At 41.2% G+C, this 6,000-nt stretch overlaps 1 pseudogene; it reads right to left on the reverse strand.

Annotated features, from left to right (window-relative positions):
• Nucleotides 1–782: 782 nt before the first annotated feature.
• LOC101693493 lies at nucleotides 783–1,361 on the reverse strand (annotated as a pseudogene).
• Nucleotides 1,362–6,000: the final 4,639 nt, after the last annotated feature.

Here is a 6,000-nt window from a genome sequence, read left to right on the forward strand (position 1 = left end):
AGTGAAAAAATAAAGTATAAGTGAGATTGGAATATCAAGAGAGAAGAGAGGAAATAGAAGTGGGAAAAGCAAATCATCAATGAGGGAATATGTAACAAATCAATGAAAAAAAACCAAGAGAATTGCATGGAGCACTGGGTGTTATATGTAAACAAGAAATCTTGGAGCTCTACATCAAAAACTGATGAGGTATTATATGGTGACTAACATAACACAATAAAACTTTTTTAAAAAGACTCAAAGGGGAAAAAACTGTTGATTAACAGAGTGGGAGGGAGTGGGGGTGGGCAAAATAGATGAAGGGAATAAAGAGGTTCAAAATTCCAGTTATAAAATAAGTGATGGGGATGTAATGTACAGCATAGGGAATATAGCCAATAATATTGTAGTAACAAACCCTGGTGAGGTGCACGTGAGCACCAAGTCAAGGGAGAGGGAGAATGGAGTGAGGCCAAGGGAAGGTAGGAAGAGGGCTCCAAAGACCCCCTAGGGATCACCCTCACAGTGATACCTCCACTTTTCCAGTGACAGTGAAGACACTGCTAGTGAAGACTATTTTTGACCCTCACCCCAACCCTGGCCAGGGTTTTGAATGCCAACCCCAAATGGTTCTACCCTCCCTTGCTCCATCCTCATTTGCTCAGGCTTCCACTCTTCCACACTCTTCTCTGTGGTAGGTAGCATGTTAGGGTACTGTGTGAGCCCCCGAGATGTTGGGGCCAGCCAAGGCAGGATGGAGGTGGGGCAAAGAGAGAAGAAGGGCTGTTCAAGGATCCTTCTCCTCATGGAAACCCAAACTGTACAATCAGCTCCTCTTTTGCATCCACAGGGATCTGAGAAAGTGCACTGTAGGCATAAGCAGCTCTCCTGGAGACCTGCTGCGAGTCTGGGGAGGGGATGGGCTAGCTGGCCAGCACTTGGCGGGGCTGGCTGGTGAGAGACGGAAGCCATGGCAGCTTCTTTCAGTGGGTCAGGCTGCTGCTCAGCACAGCCAAGCAAGTGTCTACTGCCTTGCCCTGTCCATGTACTCGTGATGCTCCCTGTCCACAGCAGACACGTCAGTGATGTTGTTGGCTGTCTTAGCAAGGCTGGAGGAGAGCAGGGCCTGCTCATCTACCTGCACAAGTGGGAGGCAGGCTGTGGGAGTTGGCTTCTGCCCCTTTGAGGGCTTTGGCGGGGGCAGGGGGGTGTTGGCTGCTAGAGTCCAGCAGCAGCTTCCTCTCCTCCTGGTTCTGGTCTGAGTACTTGTTCTTGCTGCTGTAGCAGCACCCGTAGTTGGGGTCTGGCTGGGTGCTCAGGCCAGGGGAGGAGAGCTGGCATCCCTTGGGATCCCTTCTATCACATGACCTGTGTGGCTGCATCTAGCAGACAGCCATCTGCCTCCCCACCTATCCCTACTCAGAGGTGCACAGCTGCCCTTGTTCCTCTATGTTTTAAAGTCTATTTTGTGGTAAGCAAAGTATGTCAATCTGAGAAAGACAATTATCATATGATCTCATTGATATGTGGAATTGAAGAAACAAAATGGAGGAGCATAAGGGAAGAGAGGAAAAAATAAAACAAAACGAAATCAGAGAGGAAGACAAACCATAAGAGTCTCTTAATCACATAGGAAACAAACTGAGGGGTGCTGGAGGGGAGGGGGATGGAGGGATGGAGTGATGGACATTAAGGAGGGCATGTGATGTCATGAGCCCTGCAACTGATGAATCACTGACCTCTACCTCTGCAACTAATAGTACATTGTATGTTAATTAATTGAACTTAAATTAAAAAACAAAATTTTAAAAATAAAGCCTATTTTGTCTGATTAAGTATTACTACCTAACCTTTTCACTTTCATTTGTATGGAATACCTTTGCCATGAGTTTCAGTCTATGTGTGCCTTTAGGTGTGAAGTCTCTTGTAGGCAACATATAGATGGGTCTTTGCTTTTTTTAGTGCATTCAGTCACCTTGTGTCTGTCTTTTGATTGGAACGTTAGACCACTTACATTTAAAGTAATTAATTGACAGGTGTGTACTTATTGCCATTTTGTTATTTTCTGTAGTCTTCTTTTTTCTTACTGTCTTCCCTTGTGATAGATGATTTTAATGTTATGCTTGGATTTCTTTTTCTTTATTTTTTTTTGTATACCTGTCATAGGTTCTCAGTTTGTTACCATGAGGTTCATATATAAAATTCTAAGCATATAACAGTCTATATTAAGCTGATGGTCGCTGAAGTTTGAACACATTCTAAAAGCACTACATCTACATTCCCCTGCTCCATGTTTTATATATATAATATCATACTTTACATCTCTTTATGAATCCCTTTACTCATTTTTTATATAATTGATTTTACTTTTGTCTTCCAACCTTCATACTAATTTTATAAGTGATTGATATTCTACCTTTATTATATGTTTGCTTTTATTAGTGAAAGGTTTTTATTTCATAATTTTCTTACTGCTCTTGTCTTTTCCACTTAAAGTGGTCTCTTTAGCGTTTAGTGGTGATGGATTCCTTTAACTTTTTTTGGTCCAAAAAATTCTTTATCTCTTCTTCAATTAATGACTAATTTTTAATTTCAGTTGTATTCTTCAGATCTGACTGGTTCATTTTTATATTTTCTATCTCTTTATTGAAGTTGTCACTGAATTCATTCAGTCTCCTCTCATATGGGGAGCATCTTTATGAACATTACCTTGAATTCTTTGTGAGGTAGATTGTTCATCTCTATTACATTTAGTTCTTTTTCTGAAGAAAAAGTTCTGAAGAAAAAGAACTAAATGTAATAGTTCTTTGTCTTGTTCTTTCATTTTGAGCATATTCCTCTTATCTTTTCATTTTATCTGACTTTCTCTGGTTTTTTTTTTTTCCCCCACTGTGGGTTAAGAGAAACATACCTCTGCCAGTCCTGAGTATTGTGGGTTTGTGTGGGAATATCCACCGTGTAGACTACATGTGCCTTTTGACTTTGACTGCTTGGTTGGAACTGTGGTGGACTTGGGCTGGGTGGTTCCAGGGCTTAGGTCCACACTAAGGCCACCCTGGAGGGGCAGCTGGAGCTAAAGTGGGCATGAACCAACAGATCCCAGGGTGCTTTGCACAAGGGCTGCCCTGGCAGGACAGGTGGGCCTGGAAGAATATGGCTCTTCATCCAGGAGGCACTTTGGGGAATGGCTGAAGCTGAAGCAGGCATGGGCTTGGGGTGTCATGGGATGCTGTGTGCTTGGGTTGTCTTAGTGAGTCAGCTGGAGCTGGAGCAGGTGGAGGCCAGGAGTGGCCTGGTGTGTACCATGCCAGGGCAGCCTTGGTGGGAAGGCTGGAGCCAGGGTAGGCATAATTGGGGAGCCACGTTTGTGGAACAGCTGAAGCTGGTGTGGGCTAACGGCCCAGGGCCCACTGAGGGGGCGGACTAGCTAGAGTCCTGCTCCCATCTGCATTATCATAGTGGAGGGATAATATAAGCATCGGTGCTTGCCAGCAGCTCCAACCTCAGAAAGAGTTCCAATAGTTCCCCAACTCTTTGGTGGACACTCAAAGATTCTTAAATGGGTTTCCTTCACTTATAGTCTAGTTGACCTTTAAACCACTGTGTTTTTGTTTTGTTTTGTCTTGTGTGTGTGTGTGTGTGTGTGTGTGTCTGTGTGTTGTTTGTTGTGGGTTTTTTGGGTTTTTTGGGGGGGTTTTGTGGGTTTTCTTGTTTGTTTTTTTTTGTTGTTGTTGTTTTATTTTGTTTTGTTTTGCTGTGTCCCAGGTTAGGTGAATCTGTGCCTGTCCCTCCAACCTGCCACCCCTGCCCCACAGTTCATAGCACCAGGTGTGGGGTTTTGGTCATTATTGTGTCTCTGTCTCTTCTCTGTGTGGCTCCCCCATCCTTTGCTGTGCAGAGCTGTTTCATCAGCCCTACCTCAGTTCTTTCTCAGGAGGAATGACTATGTAGGTGTAGATTCTGTATGTCTGTGGGAAGAGGTGAGGTCAGAGTCTTCCTACACCATCATCTTCAACCCTCCCTATATTACATCTCAGATGTACAAATTTTGTCTTCCTAGTCATATCCCCTGTATGGTGACAGTGGGTGTAATAATCAAACATAGCGATTATTCTCTAAATACTTGTTGAATGGATAAATAAGTTAATTGTCCTGAAATTGGACCAGAGAACATGTGAGTGACAGGATCAGTTTCTCACAGACCACTATGAACTGTTATCCTTGACTAGATTCCTTCTTCGAATACCTTATTCCTTCTAAACCAGGTCTCCCCTCATGCCTACTCCCTGATGATAGTGCAAATTTTATCATCTTTTGGTTTCTGAAACTTAATTCTAGTGTCAGTCTTGAAGTGCACTTTATCATTTAACTAATGGTGGGAACAAGATGGGTTCGTATATTATTTGATGTAACCTTCATAGTTACCTTCCAGAGTAAGTATGGGTAAATCTATTTTGTAGATGAGGTAGCTAAAGATCAAGGAAAATTTTAACTTGCTTAAGAGTGCATGGCAAGAAAGAAGCATTATCAGAATTTGAATGTACGGCTTAGGCGTTGATGGTCTTTCTAATACACCTCCCTTTCCCAAAGAACCAGAGACTGATGCAATTAGGATTCCTGGTAGCTTGGTGGAATTATTCAGACTTCATAAGATAAGCATGCAGGTAGGTCCCTGGTTGACTGACTATGTTAAAAACCATTTTCTGAATTTCACATTCATTTTTCACAGGAAGGGTGAAATTAGCAAATTATTAGTAACAATAGTAAGAGCAAAATAGCAGTAATAGTAGTGGTTCCTGTGACAAATTGTGCTGTCAGCTTAATTAAGCTAGAAACTGAGTTTCTCAAACTAAGTTTTACTACATTTAGGCTTTGGTTAAAGCCTAAGACTTAGGCTTTAACCAAAGAAAAAACGTGTTTAATTTGGAGGGCAGAAGTGAACTAGTAGTTTTTGAAATTATTTTTGCAGTTGTGTATGACAACGGACAGTGTCAAGGTGCCTGGAGGGTTCTAGCTCATTCTTGTTTTCCTCTGTCCCATCCATAATTCTTCTTCCTAAAACTTGTCCAAGATGATCAAGAGAAGACCCAGGCCTACCCCTAGAACCCTGAGCATGGACACGCAGAGGAGGTAGAAACACAGAGGCAAAAATTTCCTTTTATATTCCTACTTCAGAAAGCGGGATGTGGGCGGCTTTTCACATTGACTGCTTGGTGTTTCCTTCTCTGATTCAGTTGGACGCTCTTCTGGACCTTTACTTTCCACTTCCTCCACAGTTGTGTAAAGTCTAAGTTTTAATGTGGATCACTTATCCTAAAACACTGATAGTGATTCTGCACCCCTGACTGCATCCTGAATGATAGTTATTGGTATAGAATAGAGGAATAGAATGCAAGTTGGGAATGTGGAATTGGTTCTCCGTAGCATTCCTTCAGAATGGTTATTTAAATTATCGTCAGTGGTTCCTGGAATCAAGTATCTGATGCCCTAGATCATTTTAGTCAAAGTGTTGAAGGAATGTGGGACTGGTTAGTTGTTTTGGGTGTACTAGAGATCTTGGAGAAAGAAAATGAGATCAGACTTTTAAATGTTTAACTCAAGTTCCTGGTACAAATATATAATGTCTATGTATCTATGTATCTATTCCTCTACCTACCTCTCTCTATTTCTAGATATTTTTTGACAAAAAAGTAGAATTCTACTACACATCATAGTTTATGACTACTTTTGTTAGTTTGTTTGGTTGGTTTTGTCCTAATAATACATCACAAAGACATTTATTCATACAAAAAAGTTTTTCTATAAATATCTAAAGATGAAAAAATAGATTAAAATCATATAAAAAGATATCAGACTCATATTAAAATAAGGAAATAATCACCTTTCTACCATGAGTTTGTCAAAAGTTCAAAAAATCTTCTAGTTATTCCTCATTCAGTAGAACAACAAAAATCTGTATCTAAAAGCCACCAAGCTAATTAATAAAGCCTCTGGCATTGATTAGAGTAGATAGCTAAAAGA

Source organism: Mustela putorius, unplaced genomic scaffold, assembly GCF_011764305.1.
Source record: "Mustela putorius furo isolate JIRA1106 unplaced genomic scaffold, ASM1176430v1.1 tig00000129_pilon_pilon_pilon, whole genome shotgun sequence".
NCBI classification, from domain to species: domain Eukaryota; kingdom Metazoa; phylum Chordata; class Mammalia; order Carnivora; family Mustelidae; genus Mustela; species Mustela putorius.